The sequence below is a fragment of the Lontra canadensis genome, unplaced genomic scaffold (assembly GCF_010015895.1).
Source record: "Lontra canadensis isolate GAN:19392208 unplaced genomic scaffold, GSC_riverotter_1.0 scaffold33, whole genome shotgun sequence".
In the NCBI taxonomy this organism is placed as follows: Eukaryota; Metazoa; Chordata; class Mammalia; order Carnivora; family Mustelidae; genus Lontra; species Lontra canadensis.
This window is the reverse complement of record NW_022631027.1, coordinates 19,481,350-19,501,736: the sequence shown is the minus strand read 5'-3', so window position 1 is coordinate 19,501,736 and position 20,387 is coordinate 19,481,350. Positions and strand designations below refer to the sequence as shown.

At 38.3% G+C, this 20,387-nt stretch overlaps 1 protein-coding gene across 5 annotated transcripts in view; it reads left to right on the top strand.

Moving 5' to 3' along the window:
* Positions 1-20,387, top strand: part of VAV3 (vav guanine nucleotide exchange factor 3) — a 361,362-nt gene that overhangs the window by 41,214 nt on the left and 299,761 nt on the right. The gene's annotated exons all lie outside the window — the stretch shown is intronic.

Sequence of the window (20,387 nt, the reverse complement as noted above, 5' to 3'; positions counted from 1 at the left end):
TTTGATGTCAAATCTAAAAAAATCATCCCCAAGACTGATGTTAAGGGGCTTATCACCTGTGTTTTCTTTTAGCTATTGTATGGTTTCAGGTCTTGCATTCAAATCTTTAATCCATTTTGAGTTAATTTTTGTGTACGTTGTGAGATAGTGGTCCAGTTTTTCTTTTGCATGTGGGTGTCCAGTTTTCCCAACACCATTTGTTGAGAAAACTGTCCTTTGCCCACTGTATATTCTTGACCCCTTTGTCCTAAATTGACCATATATGCATGGGTTTATTTCTGAGCTCTCTCTCTCTTGCTCTTTTTTTTTAATGCCAATACCATACTGTATTGATTATTATAGCTTTGTAATACAGTTTTAAATCAGGGATCATGAGATCTCCAGCTTTGTTCTTCTTTCTCAGGATTGCTTTGGACATTAGGGGTCTTCTGTGGTTCCATACAAATTTTAGGCTTGCTTATTCTATTTCTGTGAAAAACACCACTGGAATTTTGAGAGCAGTTGCACTGACTCTGTAGATTGATTTGAGTACTATGGACATTCTAACAATATTCTTCCAATCTATAATCTTCCAGTCTACAAGCATGGAATACCTTTCTGTTTGTGTTGTCTTAAGTTTCTTTCATCAGCATCTTATGATTGAGTGTCTTTCACTCCTTTGGCTAAATTTATTCCCAGATATTTATTCTTCTTGATGCAACTGATAATGGGTTTATTTTCTATTTCTCCTATTTCATTATTAGTGCATAAAAACACAATTTACTTTTGTATATTGATTTTGGTATCCTACAACTTTACTGAATTCAATTATTCTAAAAGCTTTTTTGGTCGTTAGTGTTTTTTTGTTTTGTTTTTGTTTTTGTTTTTTACTATGCAGTATCATGTCATCTGTAAATAGTGACAGTTTTACTTCTTAACAATTTGGATATCTTTTCTTTCTTTTATCTGATCATTGTGGCTAAGCGTCCAGTATTGTGTTGGGTAAAAGTGAGAGTAGACATTCTTGCCTTATTCTTGGTCTTAAAGGAAAAGCTTTTAGTTTTTCCACCATTGAGTATGGTGTTACCTTTGGGATTTTTTTTATATATGGCTTTTATCATGTTGAGATATGCTCCTCTAAATCACTTTGTGAGTTTTTATCAGGAATGGATATTGTATTTTGTCATATGCTTTTTCTGTATCTGTTGAGATCATATACCACTGCTTTTGGATGGAATACTCTGTAAATATCTGGTAGGTCCATCCGATTTAACATGTTTCAATGCCTTTATAGATGGTATCCTTTCTCGCAGTCAATTAGATTTAAAATTGGTAATTTTTGAAATATCTGGTGTCCCTTTATAATTGACAGCAATAGTGGTCAGATCAGTAATCTGAGAGTCAGATTATGACTAGACTCCTGGTAGTTCATTCTTTTTCAATCTTAGTTTTCTAATCATAAAATTTCTATCACCTTGGACTTGATGATTATGTCAAAATAAGCGTGGAAGTGCTTTGTGTGGTATCTGGTACCTGGCAAAAACTCATAATCCGCCTACAAGTTGTGATTTCAAGTGAGTCAGGAGGAAATGTGTTAGTATTTTTGAGCTATGCCATTATTTCTCATCAGGCTGCTTCTGCCTGGATTGCTACAGTACACTGCTGTGCACTCTAATCCATGCAGGACTCCACCAATAGGCACATTTGGGTCATGTTGTCCTTCTCTCAAGAAGCTGTGATGACTTTGTGCAGCCAATGGGGTCAAATCTGTACACTTCAGTTTCACCTTTATGTTTTTGGACAACCTGATCTTGACAAACATTGCTAGGCTAGACCATTCTGCTGAATTTCCAGTCCCTACCTCAAAATTTGTCTCCTCAGCCTATCTTTAGTGCCTCATACTCTTCTTTTTTCCCTGTCCTAGTTTTTCCTAACCATCATTTAACACTTGTTCTCCATGTAGTTTTTGCTGAACCCCTTCTTGTGACATTGTTCTCCCTGGTTAATCTGTGAATTTCACTCATTCACTCTCTGCTTGCTGAGACAGACAGTAGGCACCTGGATAGACCAACGAACAGAAAGCACAAAGATCTCCACCTTCGTGGCCCTTAGTTTTGTATCAGATTTGATAGGGAATCCTGTCTTGTGGCATCTTTATGTAGTTTGTATTCAGTCATTGAATTCCTATAGTATTTTTTCCCTTAGATGAATTGTAAATTTCCTGATGGCTGGTTATTTTATTTATTAAAGATTTATTAAGAGCACACATGTGGGGGAGGGGAGAAAGAGGTAGAGGAGGAGCGATTCTCAAGCAGATGCCCTTCTGAGCATGGACTCCAACATAGGGCTCAATCCTAAGACCCTGACATCACGACCTGAGCCAAAATCAAGAGTCAGACCCTTAACTGACTGAGCTGCCTAGGTGCTCCAATAGTTGGATATTTTAAAGCTTTTAATATTTTCTTTAATGTCTTATCTGATATTTAACACAGAGGAGGTTAATTTTTGGAGGGTTATATTCATGGTTTGAGTTTTAAAAATACAGCTTTAAAATCTAAGTATTACTTGCAGTATATTTGAAATAAGAGATTTGTACATAAAAAAAAAAAGATTTGTACATCTTTGTTTTGGGTACATGTTCTTTTTTAAGAACTGTAACTACACAGGCAGATTGCTTATAGTAATCAAGGTTTTTCCTGGTAAAAAGTTGATTGTGGGTGAATGCCATACTTGTACCTGTAGTAAGTAGGACACAGTTGATGTCATTTGAACTTAAATGGAAGTCTTTTTTTTTTTTCATCTAACTTTTTTGTGCAAACACTCTGTCCCTTACCTCTCTACCCCCCCTTTTAATGTGATATCTGAGTCAACATTTTTAAAAAAATTCTTTTGAAGTTTTTTTTTGTTATTTGACAGAGACACAGCAAGAGCAGAAACACAAGCAAGGGGGGTGGGAGAGGGAATAACAGTCTACCCGCTGAGCAGGGAGCCCGATGCAGGGCTCCATCCCAGAATCCTAGATCACTACCAGAGCTGGAGGCAGACGCTTTAACAACTGAGCCACCCAGGCACCCCATCTGAATCAATATTTGAAAAAAAAAATTTAAATCAACAGGCAGTTCAGTCTTTATAGCTTTTGTTACTCTGAGAAATTATAGAAGTAATTGATGACTACTATTTGCTTGGTTCTGAAGCAAATAATTGCTTCTCTGACCTTGCAGACTAGGTTAAATGCTCCCCTCATTGATCTAGAGTTTGATAGCCCGGTTTTGTTGTTCTTCCTGTCATTGTAATTACTTGTATAGTATCTGTCTTCTACTCTAAACCACAAGCTCTATGAGGTCAGGGACCCTTTCTATTTTCTGTTGACCCTCAGGACCTCAGGGCACAGAACACAATGAATCACCTAACATACAATGCATTAAATTTGACACTGCTTTAATAAGCCAAGACAGATTGCATTCCTGTAGATGATAGGGACTGAGCAAGGTTCTGGGTTTGTACTGGAGAGCAAAACATAGCCCTTGTCTTCAGGGTACTCATCAACTAGCATAATGTGCTAAGTTCAGTTCTTACTTAATTAACATTTGTATACTGCCTAGAGTGTCCACATTTTTTTTTCTTTGAACTTAAACGTCAAAATAACTCTGAAGAAGTACTGTTTCCCTTTATAGGTGAGTGAACTGGGAAACAGAGATCCAGTAACTTAGGTTCACATAGGGTTGGAACGTGCCTCTGTCTGATCTTCAGGTGCTTTTCCTTTAATGTGTGCTGCTCCAGCCTGGTAAACCATGTAGCCATGACAGTCACATGTGGTTTAATATTATTGTTATTAACATTATTAATTTTTTAATTAATATTAATATTATTTTAATAAATCAGAAATTACATCAGATTCTTCTGACTCATGTGTTTTTGGGTTTGCATTAAAAAATGGGGCAAGGAATTAAGATCTGGAAGTAAGCCTGCTGCTGACTGAGGTTTTACATCTCATTGAACTTTTTCTGGTCCATCTCTGCCTTTTTTTTCCCTTTGAGACTCTTATTATTTTATGTGGTGATTTTTTTTTAAGATTTTATTTATTTATTTGAGAGAGAGAGCATGAAAGGGGAGAAGGTCAGAGGGAGAAGCAGACTCCCCATGGAGCTGGGAGCCCAATGTGGGACTCGATCCAGGACTCCAGGATCATGACCTGAGCCGAAAGCAATCATTTAACCAACTGAGCCACCCAGGCACCCAATGGTGATACTTTCGTGTGACTTTCAGAACTATCTAGTCTTCATTTTAGGCTTACTGGGTTGCGTTTAAAAAACTTCTGTTGAGGGGCGCCTGGGTGGCTCAGTGGGTTAAGCCTCAGCCTTCAGCTCAGGTCATGATCTCAGGGTCCTGGGATCAGGCCCTGCATCAGGCTCTCTGCTCAGCAGGGAGCCTGCTTCACCCTCTCTCTGCCTGCCTGTCTGCCTACTTGTCATCTCTGTCTGTTGAGTAAATAAATAAAATCTTTAAAAAAAAAAATCTTCTGTTAGTACTTGGGTCTTCCATAGTTGAATTTCTGCCTTTTTACCACTTACTTTTAAGACCCTCTCTAATCAGACCCCCACAGATACAGTCTTACCTTTTTATTGTTAGGCTCCCTATCCCAGCTGAAAAGTGTTCCATAAACTTTTTGTCAATTACGATTAAAACCCCTTCCCTTCTTTGAGTTTTTGAAGTCCTTCCTATAAGTTTGGCCCCTTAAACCAGTGCTGGCCTCTATGTCTCACTGTTATTCCATGTGTACTGGGTTTTTTTTTTTTCTCTATTGAGGTTTTTTATTTTTGGAGCCCAAAGAGAAAATCCTGTTTTTCTTTTGTCTCCCACAGTGTCTACCAGAGTGCTGGGCATATGACCATGCCTACTAATAAGTAAGCACTCAAATGTTGGTTGAAGTAACTTTAATTATAGAGTTTATACTTTCTAATTATATCTGAAAGCCTCAGTACTTTGCAAACATTAGGGCAAGCTAGAGAAAGATGGCTGGAGGAGACAGTCTTTTCTGTTGAAACAAGGACAAATCCTGTTAGCTTTGTGTATAAAGGGTTACAAAGCAGTTCATGCTCATTATTAGCTCATTTAATCCTCACAGTAATTTTATGGGGAAGACCTCATTTAATCCTTACTGGGGGTGGTGGTGGTGATAGTTTAGGACTCAAATAATTGGCCTGTGTAGCAGGTGGCTGGGGTTGGGATGCAAAGCTAGCTTGCATGACTCCAGTACACACAGGGGGAACAGGAGTGACCCGGCTGCAAGCTACAGAGGGCAGGGCCCAGAATGTTTATTGGGCACCACTGTTGCAAGATAAAACTGAGGTTCTGGTGTCAGCAGCCCTTTGAATCCTTCTAAGCATGCACTTCTGATCTGCCTGGTTCTGCTCATGCAATTAGGTTTTTCTCCTGCTGCTAGAATAGCTAGCTGGCTAATTGGTAATGAAATTCTATGTTTTTCCTTCCTCTCCATCCTCTTCTTCCTCTAAATCAGTATCTACTTTGTGTATGTACATAAATAGACCTTATACTCCAGATTGTGTAAAACAATCTGGAGTCTTAAAAATTAGGAAAAAATCCTAGTTTTGATGATTATAAATTTTTTAAAACATTTTATTTATTTGACAGAGATCACAAATAGGCAGAGAGGCAGGCAGAGAGGCAGACAGAGAGAGAGAGAGAGAGAGAGAGAGAGAGTTGGGGGGGTGGGTGGAGAAGTAGGCTCCCTGCTGAGCAGAGAGCCTGACGTGGGGCACGATCCCAGGATCCTGAGATCATGACCTGAGCTGAAAGCAGAGGCTTAACCCACTGAGCCACCCAGGCACCCCATGACTGTAAATTTTTGTTAGTACTTCCTTTATTCTGCCATGGTTGATGGTTACTGTGTTTAGGCTGGTGGATAACTGTGTTGATAGCATTGTGCTAGAAAACTCACGTGTCTTTATTCTGAGAATGAGACATTCTTCAGTGCATTCATACAGTACTTGAATGGTAAAAAGCCCTCATCTTTGGAATCTACTCTTGGAAATGTATGAATACCTTTAAGGCCAAATGCATTTTCTTTCTCTCTGTTGGTTGTCTGTATCTCTGGGTCTCTATCCCTTTTCCTTTCCTTTCTTTTTTCTTCCCTTCCCTTACGAATTGCATTCTTGCTGAAGAAGAGGAAAAACTTTTCTCTAGTTAACTGATTATGACTTGTAGCATTTAAGACTTCTGTTGCCTCTGTGAATAACAGTGAAATTTAGTTTTTGAATTAAAAAAAACTTAAGATTAAAATTTAAAATTTTTTTTAAATTTAATTTTTCTATTGTCTGGGCACAAGGAAGTGCCAAAGGGCCATGGAACTCAGCAGTTCACACTGAAGCTGACTGCATCTTCTGTATCAGCATTTTCTGTCTGGCCTTCAGAGATTTCTCTAGGGGAACTTTAGCTTGTGAAATTTATCTCAAATGTTTCCTTTGCTTATGATTTGTACAATCAGATGTCAGAAGCATTTTAAAAATTATTAAAATTGAAAAACATTAAAAATAGACATTGAGGGGTGCCTGGGTGGCTCAGTGGATTAAGCCTCTGCCTTGGGCTCAGGTCATGATCTCAGGGTTCTGGGATCGAACCACATGTTAGGCTCTCTGCTCATCAGGGAGCCTGCTTCCCCCTTTCTCTGCCTGTCTCTCTGCCTACTTGTGATCTCTCTCTCTGTCAAATAAATAAATAAAATCTTAAAAAAATAGGCATTGATTTCTGTAGACAGTATGAACTCCATAAAAAGTCTTATGTTTGTGTTCTTGATGGATTATAATCTATCATGTTTAAAAAAACCTACAAGAGCAGAAGTCGTAATAGGTTCGCTTAGTGGTAAACATTAGATTGCACTCCTCATTTTAGTCCCAGAGAGAATTAAACAAGAAAACCTTAATTGACTTACTTGATTCTAAGTATAATGCCACTGTACCAAGTGGTTTGGGTGCTTTGGAAAGTGTGGCTGAGGTTTTTCATGTAAGCTAGAGACAAGTAGTCGAGACTGCCTTTTCACAAAGGAGTTTGACTAAGTTCCTGGGGGTTAGTTAACCAAGTTTGCAATTGCTGAGCATGAACTTGGCGCTTAGAAAGGGACACTTTGGTATCCGTTTAGGTGTGGATCCAGATATATAATCCTTGCCCTGGAGGAGCTAGTAGATATTTTAGAAAGATAAAATTTTAACATAGTAAGAAACATAGATCATAAGTCTGTGGCGCTTAATGTTAGTGAGGTGAGACCAGACCAGAAGAAAGTAGTTGAGGTGGAACATTCAGGAAAACTGACTGGGAAGCTGGTTCCCAGGAAGGAACACTTAATTGTTCTTTCTGTAGTTTGTGCCAGCAGGCCAGAGTCCTGTTTGTTCTCTACACATGCCTCTTAATGTTCTTGGGATTTTATTTCCCAAGACCCACTGAAAAATCAGGGGATAAGCCCTTGAGATCCTGGTATGTTGGGAGAAAAAAAATTTCAGTGATATGAATTATTAAATATTAGTCACTGTTTGCCCTTGGTGGTATTGTCTTATGTATTTTTAAAACCTCAGATTGCTTGCCAGGAATCGAAACTTTCAAAAGCAATCATTTTATTTATTTATGTTTTTAATTGCATCTCTTTTTAAAACATCAGTTTGTCCTTGAGGTTATTTCTGTGTCAAATGATTTTTAGGAAACATGTGCTTTTTTAGAAAATAATAATTTTAGGTATATTTTTGGTGTGTTCCACAAATTTCATAAAGCTTTCACTCTTCATAGGAAAATAATGAAAACAAAACAAAGTCCTTGGCAGTTATCTTCTTGTAAATTCCCAAATTGTTGAGTCCCTGTTCGGCTCCCTCATCTTACTACCTATCATGGCATTTGAGATTTCTTAACATACATATTTGCCTAAACTTGTGCTGTTTCTGGTAAATTTATAGCATTTGTTTCTAGCTTGAGGAAGAGAGGAATCTAAAGGACTTGTCCAGTTGTATATGCTAAACTTGTTAAGTGTTGAAGCTCAGGCTGATAAAAGATTTTATTTTATCCCTTCCTTGACGTTAGACTCAGTTGGTTGACTATTTATCATGGCACTTGTTCCATTCTCCCTTGGCCAATCTAACAGTTAATTCTCACCTGGATAATAATAGGGTCACTTTTCTTGTGCTAGCAGCTATCTCTGTGGTGGCCTGTTATTCTCAGATTCTTGTAATAGAACATCTTTTCAAAATATGAGGAAGCCGAATGTACCCTGAAATTATTGGATTTACATTTTATTTATTGCAATCATTTTCAAGATTTAAAACTATATAAGCAGTTTTCAGAGAGGTTAATACCACTGGTATAATATGTTCAGAATCTGTTTGCCCGGATTAGTGTTCCTGGGAGACACAGCATTTTTATTCCATTAGAAATTTCTACCTAGGTGACCCACTGTAATCTAGAGGTTTCTTCCCCCCCCCCCCCCCCCGGGGTTGAACTCTGTTTTCTTTTGTCTGGAAGTTACTTACATTAAAGCTTATGTGTTATATGTAGCTCGCAGGAAAGATAAAACAAACTAAGGAATATAATCCACAGGTAGAGATATTAATGTTAATAGGGCTACCGGTAACTTTTGTCTAATTTATACTTTTTATTTTCAAAAAAAATTTTTTTTAAATTTTTAAACTTTTCTTTATTTGACAGACACAGCAAGAGAGGGAACACAAACAGAGGCAGAGGGCAAGGGAGAAGCAGACTTCCTGCTGAGCAGGGAGCCTGACACCGGGCTTGATTCCAGGACCCTGGGATCATGACCTGAGCTGAAGGCAGATGCTTAATGGCTGAGCCACCCAGGGGCCCCTTTTTTCAAAGTTTTATTTGCTTAACTCATAATTCCTTTTATAATCAGAAAAATCTGTTAAAAGCCTCTAACTATAATGGATTCTGATAAATTCTACTTACATGTGTTACTGCCGTGTTAGAGAATTGGGGAGAAGAAGAGCATCTGCTTTATTTTCAGGACAATAAGCAGTTGAATGATGTATTTGGTGGTGTGGAATAGTCTGAATTTGCCTAACAATTTCATGGTAGTCGAGCCCTACTACTGAAAAGCTGAAATGCTAAAACTGTCAAACTTGGGATGCAAACCTTATATCCTTTAGTATTGCATATGTTTAAATTTATTGTGATTAAAGACAATATACTGAATTGATTTTGTTTGTTTGTTTGTTTGTTTTCCCCAGCATGGGGCCTTCAGTCATTGTCCTTCTGCTTTTCGCTTGCTGTCAGATGTCACTGCAGCAGTACTAATCTGGAGCTTTTAGTTCTGTAGCTTAGAGAAAACACTTGGAGTATAACACTCTATGTAGATTTACTAAGTTCTGACTGATGGTGTGAACACTTCCTTCTTTTTTTTTTTTTTTTTTTTTTTTTTTTTTTTTTTTTAGGGAGCAGGAGCGAGGAGACAGTCAGAGGGAGAAGCAGACTCCCCGTGGAGCTGGGAGCCTGATGCGGGACTCGATCCTGGGACTCCAGGATCATGACCTGAGCTGAAGGCAGTCGCTCAACCAACTGAGCCACCCAGGCACCCCTGAACACTTCCTTCTTAATGTGAAATGTGTATGGTTGCCTTCCTCAGGATCCAGGAGAGGGAGCTTTGTGATTTATGCCCCTTTAAGTGTTTTAGTAACTAACCACCCAGGGAGGATATATATATATATTTTTTCTTAACTGTATATGCAAAGACTTAGACTGGGTGTAGGTAAGGCTTTGGATCTGAATTCCATTAACACCACTTAATGGCTGTGTAATCTTGGGCATTCCACTTAGTCTCTGCAAGCTCTTTTCATCATCTATGAAATGGGGATGATCATGCTTTCATCAAGGAGTTGTGCATATTACATCATCTGTGTAATGTGCTTAGCATAGTCCCTACACGTAGTAATTGATCAATAAATATTATCAGTAGTAATAATTGTGTATTTAATTAATTGGGTCTTGATTAATTCCTGCCAATTCTTTCTTTCATTGTTCAAATAATCCTCAATTGATTTGGAACATGAGGCTTATCAAGCTTGAAATTTGAAGACTGTTTATGGAATACTTACTGTATATATTTTTTCCACTGATGGTAAAGATTGCTCACCCTCCTGTAAAGAAGTTATAATCAGACAATGTCTATACATGACAAAGGGGCTTGGGTACACCTGTCGCATTATGACTTTGAAAGGAATGATTGCAAACCACCTAGAAGAGCTCTGTTAAGTTAAAACTATGGTCTGTGATTGTATAGTCTTGATAATCTGTTTAAAGCAGCAAGAAAAGTGAGATTACACCATGACTTTTCAGGAAATTCTCCATTTTTAAATAAAAATTTCAGTGAATTTTCATACTTCACTATATGTTATGAAAATGGAATTTGTCACTAATTTGTCCCTCTTGGATTAATATGGGTCCAACAGGTTATATAATTTATCTTTGATAATGGAAATATTAAGGGCTGAAAAAAATCATGACTAATTTTTTTTTCTAGTCTCTACTATTATTTAACTTCTACCATTATTTAACTTCTGTTGCATTTATTTATTTATTTATTTATTTATTTATTAAGATTTTATTTATTTATTTGACAGAGAGAGATCACAAGTAGGCAGAGAGGCAGGCAGAGAGAGAAAAAGGAAGCAGGCTCTTCGTGGAGCAGAGAGCCCGATGTGGGGCTCGATCCCACTTCTGTTGCATTTAAAATCTTTTAGTGGCATTAGGAAACAATAGCTGTTATAGTCTGTTGATGGAAATGCTCTTATAATGTTTTATTTATGTGACATTTGCCTTTGGAGTAGCTGAAAGCGGATGTGAAGCATTACTCAATTACATATTTTTTTGTTAACCATTTGGAGAATAGTTTTCTTGTGTTAGATGTCCTTGGACAGGCTCTTTTGGCTAAGTCTTGGAAATCAAAGTGAACAGGTTAATACAACCTCTCTGAAAAAAATTTTTAAGGTGTTGCTCAGTGAAAAGTTAGTAAAAATAACTGCAATATATGAATTAGTCTGAGAAGTAATTGTTTTGATGGCAAGTGATTATTTCTTTTAACCCTTATTAGTGATACCAGCTTGTGAAAGCTTTTTCTTGATTTCTCTTAAGAGTGTGGGGCACCTGGGTGGCGCAGTGGGTTAAGCATCTGCCTTCAGCTCAGGTCATGATCTCAGGGTCCTGGGATTGAGTCCCACATCGGGCTCTCTGCTCGGCGGGGAGCCTGCTTCTCTCTCTCTCTCTCTCTCTGCTTGCCTCTCCATCTGCTTGTGATCTCTCTCTGTCAAATAAATAAATAATTTTTTTTTTTAAAAAGTGTGCCGTGCATAATTTAAACTCTGAAAGTGGCTGGAGTCATTTATACAAATATCAGTTGTCATATTTGTGTATAGCAAGTATTTGTTATTTTGCTGAGGTATGTAGGGAAATTCCTCCTTATACTAAATAATTTCAGGGTATGTTTATAGGTGGGTAGAGGGGGAGTCTCCCAGTTGGAGTACATGAAAAAGGCAGCCCATGTTCCTTAATAAGCCAGAAGATACAAGCAAGAAGAAGAAAGTCATTTATAAATCTTACCTACTAGAAATGATTGTTTCCTTTTTGGATAAAAGTGGGAAGCAGAAACCACTGTTTTAACAGGGGGAGGTTTAATGCAGGGATTTTACAGGGAGTGAAAATTGACAATAACTGATACTAATTTGAGGAATTTGAGAATTTCTGGAATCACAGGAAGTTGCCCTCTATGGCTTAGCCACCTGCAACCCCAAAGTGGATGATTGTTAGCTAGGAGCATTATCCAGAAGCCACGCATGTCAGTCTAACACGTGTCCCTACTTCTACCTGCTACTGTTGGAGCAGTTTATGGCTGCTTATATCCAGCCTTTTACCTTTCACAGGAGTACCTCTTATTAACAGCCTAACCCAAAACCTCCTGACAAGGAAGCTGGGAAATGGAGCTTCCAAAGTAGTACACACTGATATCCATCCATGTATCCCATTGGATAGGATTTGTTATAAAAGAATAAAGAGGGATTTTAAACATAATGTTGCTTTCAAATATGGCTATAATGAATACACTGAAGTTAAAATTTGGCCATAATTCTCTACAATTACTATGTATATTTGGGGATCCCTGTAGAGTAAGAAGAGTTTAACTGAGAAAATATTTTCAAATGTAATTAAACTTTCATGTATGCTAATTTAAATAATTATCATTACATCCCATAACATTTATGACATTTAAGGTAAAAATTTATTAACTTGAATTTGGAAATTTTCTTTTAATAATTTCGGGACACTCCCCCTCCTCCCCCTCCCCAGCCTCCCAGGACTGCTATTTTCTATAGGCCCCATGCACATCTTACTGGCCCTGGTCGTTGTGTCCCTGGTTCCTAACAGCATGACCCTCTCCGTATTTCAAGGGCAAAGATAGGGAGTGGGATATGGTGGTTAAGAGTAAAATTAAATGGAAGATAGCTATGAAGTTAAAGATTATGCTCTAAAACTTTATAGTCTTATTAATCTATTTCGAGCAGCAATGAAAATGAAACTGCAAATCAGATAGTGAGGTTTCAGATCTCAGCGTCGTTCTTAAAGCTACATGATCTTGGGCCAGTTGATTAGTTCCCTTATCTGTAAAATAAGAAAAATATGATCTTTCTCATAGTTACTATGAATATCTATTTAGGTGATTCAACATAAAGCACATAGTGAGCTCTCAACGAAGGTCAACTAAGTAGGTAGAGGTGTGATTTCTAATTTGTGCTCACTGCATTTGTTGGGGTGCATTCTGTACACTGCATTGTGCTGGACCAAGGAAGTGGGTCCAGTTTTGCCCTTTTGCTGCCCTGGAGGGATGGGAATAGGCAGAGACTCCAGGAGAGACTGTCTAGTGTGGGAATATCTAGTTGTTTGGATGATAATGATAGCTTTCCTTTTTATGAACTGCATTTGAAGTAGGAATTCACAAAAGTGTTTTACAAATGTTAATTATATAGAGAGAATGCCGGTAAATTCTAACAGTGTATTTTCTTGGTTGAGAACTATACAGACATTTTTACCTCATGCCTTTGATGAAATGATGGAGTCCTGAAGCTGTGTGTGTGTGTGTGTGTGTGTGTGTGAGAGAGAGAGAGAGAGAGACAGACAGACAGACAGATGAGAGGGTATTGCTACCATCACAGCCTGCTGTTTGCTAATTTGAGTGTTAGGAAAGGAAATGGTATGTATAAGCTGTCAAGGGGAAGATATTTTAGGTGAGGAAAGAAATCACATAATATCCTTGAGTAGTAAAGCTTAATACTGGTATAAAAACTAATAGTGCTTCTCTGTCCTCGCAATAGAATAAGAAAAATAATTTTTTAATTGCAGCTAAATTGATTTAAGCTTCAAACGAGGAAATGGTTAAAGTTGACTGTCAGGAGTAAACTCGGATATTTCAGATGGTATTTGGTTTAAATGGCATTAACCGTAAAATAAGCAGCTGTTAGTTTTTGAATAGGCCTGCCCAGAAGTAGAAAGTAGTGGTGATAGTTGCCTTTATTTTTTTTTAAAGATTTTATTTATTTATTTGGCAGACAGAGATCACAAGTAGGCAGAGAGGCAGGCAGAGAGAGAGAGAGGAGGAAGCAGGCTCCCTGCCGAGCAGAGAGCCTGATGCAGGGCTCGATCCCAGGACCCTGGGATCATGACCTGAGCTGAAGGCAGAGGCTTTAACCCACTGAGCCACCCAGGTGCCCCAGTTGCCTTTTTTTTTTTTTTTTTCAATTATTTTTTAAAGTTTTATTTAGAGAGAATGGGGTCTCTGGCTTGTCATGTGGGCTTTGATAGGTAAATCAGATTTTGCACATAAGAAGCCTTAAATGCACATCTCCTGTGTTTTGTTAAAGTGATATGTAGGATGTTTGTCATTTAAATAGCAGTTTTAAATTCTGATTACAATAATTCTTATGTAATAATCACTGAGGCTCTCCTCAGGAATGTAGTGAGAAGTGCTTTCAAGCAGTTATCATTGACTACACACCACATCGCATCCTTGGAAGACAGAATGGCAGAGACATGGAAAGATCCTTCTTTGCTTTTGGGTCATTAGGGACCAATTCATTAAGGGTCCTGAGCCAGGTACTAAGTATTTAGACATGGCTTCAGTCATCTTAGACAAGCTCCCTCAGTTGTGGAGCTCACTTTGACATATGACGTTGTGCTGCAGGCCATTTCCAGTAGCCAGAAGGGAGGCCTGGGGAAGCCATCTGTGATTTCGAGACCTGGACGTGGCCGTGGCTCCGAGCCACCACCACAAGCCCTCTGTTTCTGAACGTGGCTGTGACGGGGCAGGGTGGCTGCCAGGTGTCCTTCCCAGTTTCTCTGGGGGATCATCCGTGGATCTGCTAGGAAAACACTTCACTGTTGTTGCTAAGACTTCAGGGAATCAGAAAATGGTGAGCAACCTCTGACCTTGGTGATTTCCTTTTATGATAAAGGAACAACATTTTGGTACTCTCCACATTCCGGTGGCTCCCTTGTCTTCAGTTGACTCTTGTGATTCGAGCAACTCTACAACACCAGCTTTTGTCCAGTGTTTACATGGATCATGGTAGCCATGATTGGATTTGACTATATTAGTTTGTTATTACATATATCTTTAACATTTCCTTACAGGAAGGGAAGGGAATACTTTATTATTTCTTTGCTCTCTCTCTCTCTTTTTTTTTTTTTTTAAGAAATGGCTTAATTTTATTAGATTAGAGATTTTGCATCTTAGCAATATGAAAACTCACAGGAAAATTTTATTTGAAATGAAATATTATTTCATGAAATCAATAGAATTGAATGAACTGAAAAATCAATGTGCTTTATAAATATGCCTTTTAAATCATTTCCTATATCACTGTGGTGAGTATACTGGTTCAGTGGATTGCAATCTGGATGTCAATGTAGAATTGCATTTATAAAAACTATTCTCAATAAACTGTTCCATTGCAATGAACTGTTGTTCTGGGCCTATTTTATGTAATCACTTTGGCAGGTAATGGGGAAGCTTCATTGTTCTAGAGTGATTTTTCAGTCTAGTCAGAGATAAACCAAAGACTCTACCTAGAAAGAAAAAATACTACATATAAATATGTGGTAGCATATGCCGGTGGTTAACTATGTCCTAACTGGAATTGAGAGCATTTGATAATGGCTATGATTTGGGTAGGAATGCTTCATTGTGAAATGGTATATATGAAATGAGGATTGACCTAAAGACAACTAGGGAGGAGGAGGAATTCTAGGGAAGGCTGATATATCAGATTGTGTAATGCAGAAGGGCACTCACTACATTTCAAGGGTCTCATTAAAGATATCTCATCACAGATATCACAAATTTGTATGTTTATGACAATTTTCAGGTAGATAGTACTCTACATTCAAACTGCTTTGGTTTCTTGATATTCCTTCAATCTATCAGGTAGATTCCTAGGGCCTTTGTTGTGACTGTTTATTCTACCTTGAATGTTTGCTCCATAAATACCTTTGTGGTCAACCCCTTCACCTACTACAAGCCTTCACTCAGATGGCACCTTCAAGATAATGCTTACCCTGTCCACCCAACTTAAAATAAAAATTTCCTTTACCTGCCCCTCCTATTACGATGATGCAAGATTGATTTGTAAATGTTGAATATAATGAGCATGTGAAGGTGATCTGGCTGTGACATCGGTCACCTCATTGATTGTCAGGGTTGATTTGGACAGTCTGGCTGGCTAGATGGATGTCCCTCTCTCTCCCTCGCTGTTCCATGTGCGTCCCTCCTGAAGCTGCATGCTCTGTCGAAGAGGACCACCTTCCTCAATAGAGGAGGACTGTTCTTTGGTCAAGGCTACATGAGTAGCTGTGCTGTCTTGCTGGAACTAAATAAGCTCTCACGGTCCATTTGTAGGAGAATGCAGGGTAGTCAAGCTTCTGGGTCTCCAGACACATCCAAATGAGGTGCTGCATGTGGCAGTTTGCCTTTCTTAAAAAAAAAAGTTGAATTTAATGAATAATTATATTACACTTAATAATAAGTTCATTATTCCCCCCCCTCATTTGAAGTTTCATGATGGCAGAGTATTTTATCTTGTATGTATTTTTTACATTGGTATATGTAATATACCATCACTTTGGTATGCTTGGCCTGTCACTTTGGTACACAGGAGACATTGAGGTATTTTTTGAATGAATGGATGAGTTTGGAAGACTGGGGTTGGAAGCTTTCTAGCTTAGGAGATTTGGGGAATGGGGAGTCCATTACCTAAAGTTATGAGAAGGTTTTTGTTTTTGTCTTTGTTTTTATTTCTTATTTTTTAAAAATATTTTATTTATTTGACAAAGATCACAAGTAGGCAGAGAGGCAGGCAGAGGTGGTGGGGGGGGGGGAATCAGGATCCTTGCCGAGCAGGGAGCCTGATGCGGGGCTCAATCCCAGGACTCTGAGATCATGACCTGAGCCGAAGCCAGAGGCTTTAACCACTGAGCCACCCAGGTGCCCCTGTTTTTATTTTTGATGGTGGGAGACCTCATACCTGTTTTTCAATGTGGATTTCAGTTTGGGATATATTAGAGGGAACTTATAGAAGGTGATATCAGTGGGGACTACAGATAGGGCATCTGGGCTTATTTGAAAGCAACTGAAGTCATGACTGAGAGTGTGTGCCTGGTAAAAGGGAGGGTTATGGATGGAACCCTGATGAGTGACATTTACAAAATGAAAAGGGCAGGAGGCAGTAGGGGAAACTGTGACACAGTAGTCAGAGTAGTAAGAAATTCCAGAGAAAGTATGGTCCTGAAGACGATGGAAAAATATCGTGATACTCTTACAAAATCAAGTAAGGAAAGTAATCCAAATTCTACCATTAAATTTGGCAATTGGAAGAGTTGGTGATTGATTTTAGTTGGTTGGATAGTGTGGATGGCATGAGGGGGTTGGTACAGGAAAGGAACCAAGAACATGAAGACCCCACTTTTTGATCGTTCATGATGGGAACCACACCTTTTGGACATCATTTAATCATGTTATATGTTTGTATTTATTTAGACTCCCATTTCCACATGAAGTAGCAATATGTCCTTCTTTAACAAAATCAGTACCTTTGCTCAGTTTTCTAGGAAATGGAAATAAAGTATCTTGAGGAAGGAAGGGTGCCTATTCTGGTTCATACAAAGGGCCCATGTGAGCTGTATCTACTCATTGGCTTGGAATGAAGACCGCTCCACAACCTCTTGTTGGAACTCGTTTTTTGAGGTAGAAGAGGAAAGTGATGTATGGCAACAGAACCATGTTATCTACAGGTTCTGGTAAAGATAGGCTCTGCTTTTGGTTCCTTCTCAGCTAATATAATAATGAAAATATTAGAGTACCCACCCTACAGGGTGATGAAGGAAGAAGGGAAAGTGGAGGAATGACATGAGGCAGTTGAAAAGGGTTGATGGCATCTGGATATGGCTTGAGTGTGACAGGGGGTCAAGGATGATTTCAAGATCATATGGGCGGAGGAAGAGGCAATTTTTTTTTGTTTTTGTTTTTTTTGTTGTTGTTGTTTCTCAGGAAATAATGTTTCATTTTAGCCATGCTTAGTTTGAGATGGCTGGGGGAAGTTAGGATCATAATTTTTGGTAGAGAGTGTTTTTGAACAAACTTAGAAGAGAGGAATCAGTTTTGTCTGTTTTTAGTTGAAGTGCTGAGATGATGGTAAAGCTACCCAGTGCTAGCTGCTCTAGTATTTCAGGTGACTGCTCTCGTTAGTCTTCATGCTACCCAGACTGGCACTGTTATTTCTGTTTGAGGTTAGAGAGAGTCTGGTATTTGCCTGGCATCCAATAGCTTAAAAGTGATAAAGCAGGAGGTCAAACAAGGATGAGGAGACAGCTGTCATCCTGAACTCCTGATCTTCTCTGCTTCCTTGGCTGTCACTTGGGGGGTGATTAGGGAGTCTCGGGGAATATCAGACCCCCAACAACTATGGCACTGCTTTTTGAATGCCTTTGTGTTATGTTCATTACTTCAAAGATTATTTGGTTAAACTTTTGTTGCAGTTGCAGACATTTCTTGCTGTTGGAATCCTTTTGGAGACGCTGGTTTTCTTCTGAAAGATCTAAGGGGCTTTTTTTTTTTTTTTTTTTTTCTCTTACAGACCAACTATTCAGGTATTTTTTAAAACTAAATATGCTGCCTCTCCCCGCCCCCCCCAACAGTGCATTTCCATGCCTACACTTTGATTTTTTTCTTTCCTTCTTGTGTTTTGCCTTACCTTGTTGATGAGGAGGGGAGATAGACCTCAAGCCCTGCCTAGTCAGTTAAAACAATTTCATCCTGGTAGATGATCTTATTTCAATTCTCTCTTTACAGTTTTGACCTAAGATGTGGCTTAATAACAAATAAATCCCTAAAAATAAAGGGGCCGGTGCCTGGGTAGCTCAGTCAGTTGAGCATCTAACTCTTGATTTGGGCTCAGGTCACAATCTCAGGGGTCTGCTCCATGTGGAGGCTGGTGAAGACCGCCCCCCCCCCGCCCCCTCCACCTTTCCCTTGCTCATGCTTGTTCTTTCTCTCTATATATAATTTTTTTTAGGAAGAATTGGCTTAATCCAGATATGTTAGACATTGGGATTTGCCTTTTAATACAGTAGCATGAGTGTCCATGGCTGGGAAATTATTAATAAGTTCTATTTAGTATGGCAAACATGAGTATGACTAGTATATAAGCAAGTTGCCTTACTTCAGGGGATTCTACAAATGTCAGTAAAGTTGGTATTTTTGTTTTAATTTTAACTTTATTGGTATCTTATTGGCTTTCTCTATATAAGATTTATCATGGCAGGTGATATTATACTTTGTATAATTTCATAAGTATTTGGCATAATTCCATAAACATTTTCATGAAGGTTTGAGTATATATGATCTCAGGTTACTCTAAAATGTGTAGAATATAGGAAAAAATAAATCATAACTGTCTACATATAGGTTAAATCATATCTTAAAAAGATTAAATCATATTATAGAGGAAATTCATCTACAAAACCCCTATGTAAGAGTTTCTACGTAGTACTTCTGTGTTTGGCTGTAGTGAAAGGGCAGGAGGGATGATATTACCAAAAAGAGATATAATTTATTCTTCCCAAATATGAAATAAACCTCATACAACCATCACATTTAGACAAATGACATGGAATGGAAGATGAGTAAAGTTATTTTAAGAGTGGGAAGTACATGGTGACAATTACATTTCTATCAATTACACTGATCATGTAAAGTGATTTTGTGCATTTAATCATGGATGGCCTTTTTTTATTAATCACTTCAGAAACTTAGCTCAGAAAACTAGGTACAACCTTCAGAGGCCCACAGGTCACCTTCCTGTCCTTTGGCATGGAAGGTTAGAATTAATCTACAACAGAGGTTCTCAAACTTCTTCAATTTATGGCATATTGAATGTCTGATTTTTTTCCCCACTTTACCCCTCAGCCAAAATAACAACAAAACAAAAAACGCTAGCATTTTTGTTTTTGAGTAGTTAGCTATAGACATCTTAAGAGTCCCTTGAAGAAAGAATACATGTACGTTGAAAGAAACAAACTTTCTTAAATACCCACAATTATTTACTAATGAGATGTATATGCCTGATGAGCACTACAAAACTTCTTATCTCTTGGAACAAGATTACATACCATCATACCTTCATTTTCTCTTCCACATTGGTGGAGGTACTGTATTTACTTTTTGATCACAGCAACTGCCGAATACCCAGCTTCACAAAGATGTCTTTGAAAGGAATGTGGTATGATCTAGTGTTAAATCTGTATACTGATTTGATCCAGTGGTTCATGCAAGGTCTGACAGATGTGAGTATTCCTATGACTTTTTTTTTTCTTTTCTTTTTGAAAATTTAAGATCTCTTGCAGTGTCCCTATGAGTTTGCTGTTCTGTTTCAGGGCACCTTGGTGTATAACTTGGGATCCAAAGATGAATAATCTTATACTAAGTAGATAATGGGAGAGAAAGTAGAAATTATTTGCCTCCTAGTGTTGTGTGAGAACATAGGTAAATTGTTGGATACAATGCCTGGCTGCCCGGCGGATATAAATTCTTTCCCTTGTCCTGTCAACAGCTTTTATAGCCATATTTCCCCTCGTCATGGTCTGACTTACATTTACAGTCTGGTGATCTTTATTAAGTACAGCATTATATGATTTATTGCCACTTGTTTGATTTTATTTGTAGGTGGGTGACTTGGTTATTATTAAGTCACTGTTATAGAGTGGATGGCTTTATAAAAACTTTATTTATGGGGTGCCTGGGTGGCTCTGTCATTAAACATCTGCCTTCAGCTCAGGTCATGATCCCAGGGTCCTGGGGT